This window comes from Somniosus microcephalus, unplaced genomic scaffold (genome assembly GCF_052327205.1).
Source record: "Somniosus microcephalus isolate GS21.2 unplaced genomic scaffold, FLI_Smic_1.0 scaffold106, whole genome shotgun sequence".
Taxonomy (NCBI): Eukaryota; Metazoa; Chordata; class Chondrichthyes; order Squaliformes; family Somniosidae; genus Somniosus; species Somniosus microcephalus.
The window spans coordinates 586,981-598,202 of NW_028225293.1; positions in this window are offsets into that span (position 1 = coordinate 586,981).

Sequence of the window (11,222 nt, forward strand, 5' to 3'; positions counted from 1 at the left end):
TGATGTGTCGCAGTGTCTGAAGCTTGGTCTCAAGCACCTCAATACGGAGCCAGAGTTCCTCTAGCAGCAAACACTTGTCGCAGATGTAATCACCGTGAGCCTCAATGGGATCCACCGGCTCCCACATCTCGCAACAGTAACACATCACCTGCTCCATTCTATATAATTAATTAAATTTCTTATTATTAGTTATGAAGACCCTGCCTGGATATAGATGATAATATCACACCACTATTAAATAGGACTTACCAACTTAAAGGTATAAAAGAGAAGGAAGAAAACCTACCAACCAGCTGATCACCAACCTCCTCTTTGAATACTGTCTGTGGGGCCTGTTTGGTTGACTCGTCTCGCTGCTCCACTTCCACAGTGCTGTCTAAGCCTGGGAGTGGGGAACAAAACAGAGCAAAAAACACACCCTCACCTCCCACTTATCCGAACTCTCCCACTTACAAACTCTCGCTCCACTCAATGCACCGCACTAGTCCCGCCCCTTTTATACCCAGATTCTACTTCCGGTTTAAACTCCCCAGCAGTTTAATTTACACTTAAAAAATTAAACTCACTTCAAATAATTAACTTTTCAACACACTAAAATTCACAAAATACACTTAAATGACTTTTTCTCCCACTTACCACACTCAACTCAAATGCCACATTAGCTACCCTCCAATCCATGGGTACTGTTCCAGATTCTATCAAAAACCCAGCAGCTTCTCCTCCATCTCCACTCCAGCTCAAACTGCTGCAACAAAAATACCTACACAGGCGGCCAGGGACCGACTTCCGACACCTGCAATAAAACTCTTCCCGACAGCTGCTGACTAATGGCAGCCGCAGCACCCACAATTCCCCGCGCCCCAGAAATCGCTCTATCCAACGCGCTGATTTCCCCGCTGAGAGTGCGCATGCTCCCCGGGGCCGCGGGCCATTCTGGGAGCCTGGCTCCTGTCCTTCGTCCCGAGTCGGACTCTGTGGAACCGACTGAAGAAACCGGGAAGCGGCGGCTCGGATGGGGGAGGCACTGCACCTTGGGTTTCCTGCTGCCGGGGCTCTGGCCGCATGTCCGCCGGGCCCGGCTGCTCTGATTCTGATTGAGGTTTTTGATGAGGTAACAGAGAGGGTTGATGAGGCCAATGCGGTTAACGTGGTGTACATGGATTTCCAAAAGGCGTTCGACAGCGTGTAAAATTAGGGCACATGGGATTGGGGGCAAGGTATTGACTTGGATAGAGAACTGGTTGGCAGACAGAAAGCCAAGAGTTGGAAGAAACGGGTCTTTTTCCGAGTGGCAGGCAGTGAGTAGTGGGGTACCGCAGGGATCGGTCCTTGGGCCCCAGCTATTCACAATATATATTAATGATCTGGACGAGGGAACTAGATGTAATATCTCCAAGTTTGCAGACGACACAAAGCTGGGTAGGCGTGTGTGCTGTGAGGAGGATGTCGAGAAACTCCAGTATGATTTGGACAGGTTGGGTGATTGGGCAGAAGCATAGCAGATGTAATATAACGTGGATAAATGCGAGGTTATCCACTTTGGTGTCAAAAACAGGAAGGCAGATTATTATCTGAATGGCAATAGATTGGGAGAAGGGGAAGTGCAACGAGACCTGGGTGTCCTTGTGCACCAGTCGCTGAAGGTAAGCATGCAGGTGCAGCAGGCAGTTAAGAAGGCAAATGGTATGTTGGCCTTCGTAGCGAGAGGGTTCGAGTACAGTAACAAGAATGTCTTGCTGCAGTTGTACAGGGCCTTGGTGAGACCACATCTTGAGCATTGTGTGCAGTTTTGGTCGCCTTATCTGAGGAAGGATATTCTTGCCATGGAAGGAGTGCAGCAAAGATTCACCAGGCTGATACCTGGGATGGCAGGAATGATGTATGAGGAGAGATTGGGTCGATTGGGCTTGTACTTGCTGGAGTTTAGAAGAATGAGAGGGGATCTCATTGAAACTTATAAAATTCTAACAGGACTTGGTAATTGGTTGGAGGTTTAGAGGGGATTTGAGGAGAAATGTTTCCACCCAGAGTGTGGTGGGGGTCTGGAACTCACTGCCTGACAGGGTCGTAGAGGCAGAAACCCTCATCACATTTAAAAAGTACTTAGATATGCACTTGAAGTGCCGTAACCTACAATGCTACGGACCAAGTGCTGGAAAGTGAGATTAGGGTGGATAGCACTTCGTCAGCCGGCACGGACAAGATGGGCCGAATGGCCTCCTTCTGTGCTGTAAATTTTTATAATTCTATGAATTGTAGTTAAAGGGACAGACACCCCACAAACTCCGTTCCCTAGCCACTGACTCCATCCCTCTCCCTAACATTTGTCTGAGGCTGAACATAGAAACATAGAAGATAGGTGCATTCAGCCCCTCGAGCCTGCTCTGCCATTTAATGAGATCATGGTTGATCATCCAAATTCAGTACCCTGTCCCTGCCTTCTCCCCATATCCCTTGATCTCTTTAGCCTTAAGATATATATCTAACTCCTTCTTGAATACATTTAATGAATTGGCCTCCACTGCCTTCTCTGGTAGGGAATTCCACAGGTTCACCACTCTCTGGGTGAAGAAATTCCTCCTCATCTCAGTCCTAAATGGCTTACCCCTTATCCTTAGACTGTGACCCCTGGTTCTGGACTCCCCCGCCATCGGGAACATCCTTCCTGCATCTAGTCTGTCTAGTCCTGTTAGAACTTTATAAGTTTCAATGAGATCACCTCTCATCCTTCTAAACTCTAGCAAATATAAGCCTAATCGACCCAATCTCTCCTCATACGTCATTCCTGCCATCCCAGGTGTCAGCCTGGTGAATCTTCGCTGCACTCCCTCCATGGCAAGAACATCCTTCCTCAGATAAGGTGACCAAAACTGCACACAATACTCAAGGTGTGGTCTCACCAAGGCCCTGTACAACTGCAGCAAGACATCCTTGTACTTGTGCTCGAACCCTCTTGCTATGAAGGCCAACATACCATTTGCCTTCTTAGCCGCCTGCTGCACCTGCATGCTTACCTTCAGTGACTGGTGCACAAGGACACCCAGGTCTCGTTGCACTTCCCCTTCTCCCAATCTATTGCCGTTCAGATAATAATCTGCCTTCCTGTTTTTGCCACCAAAGTGGATAACCTCGCATTTATCCACATTATACTGCATCTGCCATGCTTCTGCCCAATCACCCAACCTGTCCAAATCATACTGGAGTTTCTCGGCATCCTCCTCACAGCACACACGCCCACCCAGCTTTGTGTCATCTGCAAACTTGGAGATATTACATCTCGTTCCCTCGTCTAGATAATTTATATATATTGTGAATAGCTGGGGTCCTAGGACCGATCCCTGCAGTACCCCACTAGTCACTGCCTGCCACTCGGAAAAAGAGCCGTTTATTCCAACTCTTTGTTTCCTGTCTGCCAACCAGTTCTTTATCCAAGTCAGTACCTTGCCCCCAATCCCATGTGCCTTAACTTTACATGCTGTTCTCTTATGCGGCACCTTATCGAAAGCCTTCTAAAAGTCCAAATACACCACATCCACTGGTTCTCCCTTATCTATTCTACCAGTTACATCCTCAAAAAATTCCAGTAGATTAGTCAAGCACGATTTACCTTTTGTAAATCCATGTTGACTTTGTCTGATCCTGTCACTGTTTTCCAAGTGCTCTGCTATTACATCTTTTATAATGGACTCTAGCATTTTCCCCACTACCGATGTCAGGCTTACCGGTCTATAATTCCCCGTTTTCTCCCTACCACCTTTTTTGAATAGTGGGGTAACATTAGCTACCCTCCAATCCATGGGAACTGTTCCAGAGTCTATCGAATTTTGGAAAATGACCAGCAATTCTGTCCCTCTAGTGCTACTTGTCTCTCCCAATCCTCTCTTCACCTTGTTTCTCCTCTCTAATGTTTCATCCTGGTGCCCATCCCCCTGTCAAATTAATTTAACCCCTCCCCCACAGCACTAGTTAACCATCCCATGAGGACATTGGTCCCAGCTCTGTTGAGGTGCAACCCGTTCACCTTGGACCGGTCCCTCCTGCCCCAGAACTGGTCCCTCCTGCCCCAGGAATCTGAAGTCCTGCAATATTTCTCTTTCAGGTACTTATCTAATTCCCTTTTGAAAGCGGTGATTGAATCTGCCTCCACCACCCTTTCAGGCAGTGCATTCCAGATCCTAACCACTCGCTGCGTCAAAAAGTTTTTCCTCATGTCGCCTGTGGTTCTTTTGTCAATCACCTTAAATCTGTGTCCTCTGGTTCTCGACCCCTCTGCCAATTGGAAGAGTTTCTCTCTATCTACTCTGTCCAGACCCCTCTTGATTTTGAACACCTCTATCAAATCTCCTCTCAATCTTCTCTGCTCCAAGGAGAACAACCCCAGCTTCTCCAGTCTATCAACATAACTGAAGTCCCTCATCCCTGGAACCATTCTCGTAAATCTTTTCTGCACCCTCTCTAAGGCCTTCACATCCTTCCTAAAGTGCGGTGCCCAGGATTGGACACAATACTCCAGTTGAGGCCGAACCAGTCTTTTATAAAGTTTCATCATAATTTCAACACTTTTGTACTCTATACCTCTATTCATGAAGCCCAGGTTTCCATCAGTTTTTTTAACTGCTTTCTCAACCTGCCCTGCCACCTTCAATGATTTGTGCACATATACCCCCAGGTCCCTCTATGCACCCACTTTAGGATTGTACCCTTTAGTTTAGATTTCCTCTCCTCATTCTTTCTACCAAAATGTATCACTTCACATTTTTCTGCATTAAATTTAATCTGTCACGTATCCGCCCATTCCACCAGCCTGTCTATGTCCTCCTTGAAGTCTATCACTATCTTCCTCACTGTTCACTTTACTTCCAAGTTTTCTGTCATCTGCAAATTTTGAAATTGTGCCTTGTACACCCACATCCAAGTCTTTAATATAGATCAAGAAAAGCAGTGGTCCTAGAACCGACCCCTGGGTTTATTGCAGGCACAAGTTGCCACATGGGACTATGATATAGGGGCAATAACAGACACCTGACTCAAAGAAGGGGAGGATTGGGATCTTAATATTCCTGGCTACAAGGTATTCAGGAAAGATAGAGAACGAAAAAGAGAAGGGGTGGCAGTATTGATCAAATAAACGGAAACGTGGCTCAAGGACGGCCAAGACTGGGAACTCAACATCCAGGGGTATTCGATATTCAGGAAAGATAGGCAAAAAGGAAAGGGAGGAGGGGTAGCATTACTGGTTAAAGAAGGGATTAACACAATTGTAATGAAGGATATTAGCTCTGATGAGGTGGAATCTGTATGGGTAGAATTGAGAAATACTAAGGGGAAAAAAACATTAGTGGGAGTGGTATATAGACCTCCAAACAGTAAGGCGGAGGTTGGGGATAGCATTAAAAGGGAAATTAAAGAAGCGTGCAATAAGGGCACAGCAGTCATCATGGGTGACTTTAATCTACATATAGATTGGGCTAACCAAATTAGTAACAATACTGTGGAGGAGGAATTCCTGGAGTGTTTACAGGATGGTTTCCTGGACCAATATGTTGAGTAACCAACCAGAGATCAGGCCATCTTAGACTGGGTATTATGCAACGAGAAAGGATTAATTAGCAATCTTGTTGTACGAGGCCCCTTGGGTCGGAGCGATCATAATATGATCGAATTCTTCATTAAGATGGAGAATGAAGTAATTGACTCAGAAGCTAGGGTCCTCAATTTAAATAAAGGAAACTACGATGGTCTGAGGAGCGAGTTGGGTAGGATTGATTGGGGAATGGCACTCAAAGGGGCGACGGTGGATAGGCAATGGCAAACATTCAAAGACCGAATGGATGAACTACAGAAGTTGTTCATCCCAGTTTGGCATAAAAATAAAACAAAAAAGGTGACTCAACCGTGGCTAACAAGGGAAATTAGGGATAGCATAAGATCCAAGGAGAGGACATACAAATTGGCCAGAAAAAGCAATAATCCTGAGGATTGGGAGCTGTTTAGGATTCAACAAAGGAGGACAAAGGGATTAATTAAGAAAGGGAAAATAGAATATGGGAGTAAGCTTGCAGGGAACATAAAAACTGACTGTAAAAGCTTTTATAGATATGTAAAGAGAAAAAGATTGGTGAAGTCAAGCATAGGTCCCTTGCAGTCAGAATCGGGGGAATATATAATGGGGAGCAAAGAAATGGCTGACCAACTAAATACATATTTTGGCTCTGTCTTCACAAAGGAGGACACAAATAATCACCCAGAAATGCCGCGGAACATAGGGTCTGATGAAAGGGTGGAACTGAAAGAAATCAGTATTTGTAGGGAAATGGTGTTAGGGAAATTGATGGGACTGAAGGCCGATAAATCCCCAGGGCCTGATAATCTACATCCCAGGGTACTTAAGGAAGTGGCCCTGGAAATAGTAGATGCATTGCTGGTCATCTTCCAGAACTCGATAGACTCTGGAACAGTACCCATCGATTGGAGGGGAGCTAATGTTACCCCACTATTCAAAAAAAGGTGCAGAGAAAAAGCGGGGAATTATAGACCGGTATTCCTGACATCGGTCGTGGGGAAAATGCTAGAGTCCATTATAAAAGATGTAATAGCAGAGCACTTGGAAAACAGTGACAGGATCGGACAAAGTCAACATGGATTTACAAAAGGTAAATCATGCTTGACTAATCTACTGGAATTTTTTGAGGATGTAACTGGTAGGGTGGATGGGGGAGAACCAGTGGATGTGGTGTATTTGGACTTTCAGAAGGATTTCGATAAGGTCCCGCATAAGAGGTTAGCGTGCACAATTAAGGCACATGGGATTGGGGGCATGGTATTGAATTGGATAGAGAACTGGTTGGTGGACAGAAAGCAAAGAGTTGGAATAAACGGGTCATTTTCCGAGTGGCAGGCAGTGACTAGTGGGGTACCGCAAGGATCGGTCCTAGGACCCCAGCTGTTCACAATAGATATTAATTATCTGGACGAGGGAATTGGATGTAATATCTCCAAATTTGCAGATGACACAAAGCTGGGTGGGAGGGTATGCTGTGAGGAGGATGTCAAGAAACTCCAGTACGATTTGGACAGGTTGGGTGATTGGGCAGAAACATGGCAAATGCACTATAATGTGGATAAATGTGAGGTTATCCACTTTGGTGGCAAAAACAGGAAGGCAGATTATTATTTGAATGGCAACAGATTGGGAGAAGGGGAAGTGCAGAGAGATCTGGGTGTTCTTGTGCACCAGTCGCTGAAGGTAAGCATGCAGGTGCAGCAGGTGGTTAAGAAGGCAAATGGTATGTTGGCCTTCGTAGCGAGAGGGTTTGAGTACAGGAACAAGGATGTCTTGCTGCAGTTGTACAGGGCCTTGGTGAGACTGCACCTTGAGTATTGTGTGCAGTTTTGGTCACCTTACCTGAGGAAGGACGTTCTTGCCATGGAGGGAGTGCAGCGAAGATTCACCAGGCTGATACCTGGGATGGCAGGAATGATGTACGAGGAGAGATTGTGTCGATTGGGCTTATACTCACTGGAGTTTAGAAGATTGAGAGAGGCTCTCATCGAAACCTATAAAATTCTGTCAGGTCTGGACAGACTAGATGCAGAAAGGCTGTTTCTGATGGCCGGGGAGTCCAGGACCAGGGGTCATAGTCTAAGGATAAGGGGTAAGCCATTTAGGACTGAAATGAGGAGGAATTTCTTCACCCAGAGAGTGGTGAACCTGTGGAATTCTCTGCCACAGAGGGCGGTGGAGGCCAATTCATTAAATATATTCAAGAAAGAGTTGGATATATTTCTTGAGGCTAAAGGGATCAAGGGATATGGGGAGAAGGCAGGGACAGGGTACTGAGTTTGGATGATCAGCCATGATCGCATTAAATGGCGGAGCAGGCTCGAAGGGCCGAATGGCCTACTCCTGCTCCTATCTTCTATGTTTCTATGTTACAGCACTGGAGAGGGTGGTGTAGTCGAGGGAGCAAAGGCAGGTTTGAATTCAGGAACAATAGAGGAGCGATTACACTGCTGGGTGTTTACTACAGGCCACCAAATAGTGGGGAGGAGATAGAGGAGCAGATTTGCAGGCAAATTACAGAAAGATGCAAGAATTACAGAGTAGTGATAATGGGGGACTTCAATTATCTGAATATAGATAGTAACAGTGTAAAGGGCAAATTGGGGAGGAATCCCTGAAAAAAGGAGGAAGGAAGCACAGCTGGATCTAGTTCTGGGGAATGAAGTGGGGCACATGGAGCGTGTTTCAGTGGGAGAGTATTTGGGGGAACAGTGATCATAATATCATCAGGTTTAGAATAGTTATAGAAAAGGACAAGGAACAATCAAGCGTAAAAATAATTAACTGGAGGAGGGCTAACTGCAGTGAGAGGAAAAGGGATCTGGCCCAGGTGGATTGGAGTCAAAAATTGGGAGGCAAAACAGTAAATGACCAATGGGAGGCCTTCAAAGAGGAGCTGGTTCGGGTACAGAGCAGACACATTCCTATGAGGGGGAAAGGAAGGGCATCCAAAGCTAGAGCTCCCTGGATGACTAAAGATAGAGGTTAAATTGAGAGAGAAAGAGAAGGTTTATGACAAATGTAAGGTTGATAATACAGTGGGGAATCATGCTGAATATAGAAAGTACAGAGGAGATCTAAACAATGGAATAAGAGGGGCAAAGAGAGAGTATGAGAACAGATTAGCAGCGAACATAAAAGGGAACCCAAAAGTCTTTTATAAACACTTAAATAGTAAAAGAGCAGTCAAAGGAAGGGAGGGGCTGATTGGGGACCTAAAGGGAGATTGTCTTGTGGAGGCAGAGGGCTGGGCTGAGGGACTAAATAAGAACTTTGCATCTGTCTTCACTGGAGAAGAGGATGCTGCCAATGTAGCAGTAAAGGAGGAGGCCGGAGCGATACTGGACAGGATACAAATAGATAAAGAGGAGGGACTTCAAAGGTTGGCAGTCCTCAAAGTAGAAAAGTCGCCCGGTCCAGATGGGATTTGTCCTCGGTTACTGAGGGAAGTAGGGGTGAAAATTGCGGAGGCTCCGGCCACAATCTTCCAATCCTCCTTGGACATGGGGGTGGTGCCAGAGGACAGGAGGATTGCAAATGTTACACCCCTGTTTAAAATAGGGGAGAGGGATAAACCCGGCAACTACAGGCCAGTCAGCCTAACGTCGGTGGTGGGGAAATTTTTAGAGACAATAATCCGGGACAAAATTCATTGGCCCTTCGAAAACTACCATGGGATTAAAGGGATCAAGGGATATGGGGAGAGTTGGAATAAACGGATCTTTTTCCGAGTGGCAGGCATTGACTAGTGGGGTACCGCAGGGATCGGTCCTTGGACCCCAGCTATTCACAATATATATTAATGATCTAGATGAGGGAACTAGATGTAATATCTCCAAGTTTGCAGACGACACAAAGCTGGGTGGGCGTGTGTACTATGAGGAGGATGCTGAGAAACTCCAGCATGATTTGGACAGGTTGGGTGATTGGGCAGATGCATGGCAGATGCAGTATAATGTGGATAAATGCGAGGTTATCCACTTTGGTGGCAAAAACAGGAAGGCAGATTATCTGAATGGCAATAGATTGGGAGAAGGGGAAGTGCAATGAGACATGGGCGTCCTTGTGCACCAGTCGCTGAAAGTAAGCATGCAGGTGCAGCAGGCGATTAAGAAGGCAAATGGTATGTTGGCCTTCGTAGCGAGAGGGTTCGAGTACAGGAACAAGGATGTCTTGCTGCAGTTGTACAGGGCCTTGGTGAGACCACATCTTGAGTATTGTGTGCAGTTTTGGTCACCTTATCTGAGGAAGGATGTTCTTGCCATGGAGGGAGTGCAGCGAAGATTCACCAGACTGATACCTGGGATGGCAGGAATGAAGTATGGGGAGAGATTGGGTCGATTGGACTTGTACTCGCTGGAGTTTAGAAGAATGAGAGGGGATCTCATTGAAACTTATAAAATTCTAACAGGACTAGACAGACTCGATGCAGGAAGGATGTTCCCGATGGCCAGCGAGTCCAGAACCAGGGGTCACAGTCTACGGATTAGGTGTAAGCCATTTAGGACGGAGATGAGGAGGAATTTCTTCACCCAGAGAGTGGTGAACCTGTGGAATTCTCTACTACAGAAGGCAGTGGAGGCCAATTCATTAAATATATTCAAGAAGGAGTTAGATATATTTCTTAAGGCTAAAGTGATCAAGGGATATGGGGAGAAGGCAGGGACGGGGTACTGAATTCGGATGATCAGCCATGATCTCATTAAATGTCAGAGCAGGCTCGAGGGGCCGAATGACCTACTCCTGCTCCTATCTTCTATGTTTCTATATTTCTATTACTCTCACTATTACCTCAATGCTAATGAATCAGGGGGAAACTCTCCACTGGCTGGAGTCAGACTGAGCACAAAGGAAGATGATCTTGGTGGTTGGATGTCAATCATCACAGCCCCAGGACATCGCTGCAGGAGTTCCTCAGGGCAGTGTCCTCGGCCCAACCCTCTTCAACTGCTTCATCAATGACCTTCCCTCCAACATAAGGTCAGAAGTAGGAATGTTCGCTTGTGACTGCACAGTATTCAGTTCCATTTGCAACTCCTCAGATAATGAAACCGTCCATGCCTGCATGCAACAAGACCTGGACAACATTCAGGCTTGGGCTGATAAGTGGCAGGTAACATTCGCACCACACAAGGGCCAGGCAATGACTATCTCCAACAAGCGAGTGTCTAATCACCGCCCCTTGACATTCAACGGCATTCCCATCACCGAATACCCCACCATCAACATCCTGGGGTCACCATTGACCAGAAACTTAACTGGACCAGTCACATAAATACTGTGGTTACAAGAGCAGGTCACAGGCTAGGTATTCTGTGGCGAGTGTCTCACCTCCTGACTCCCCAAAGCCTTTCCACCCTCTGCAAGGCACAAGTCAGGAGTGTGATGGAATACTCTCCACTTGTCTGGATGAGTGCAGCTCCAACAACACTCAAGAAGCTCAACACCACCCAAGACAAAGCAGCCTGCTTGATTGGCATCCCATCCACCACCTTAAACATTCACTCCCTCCACCACTGGCATACCGTGGCTGCAGTGTGTACCATCTACAAGATGTACAGCAGCAACTCGCCAAGGCTTCTTCGGCAGCACCTCCCAAACCGACAACCTCTTCTACCTGGAAGAACAAGGACAGCAAGCGCATGGGAACACCTGATAG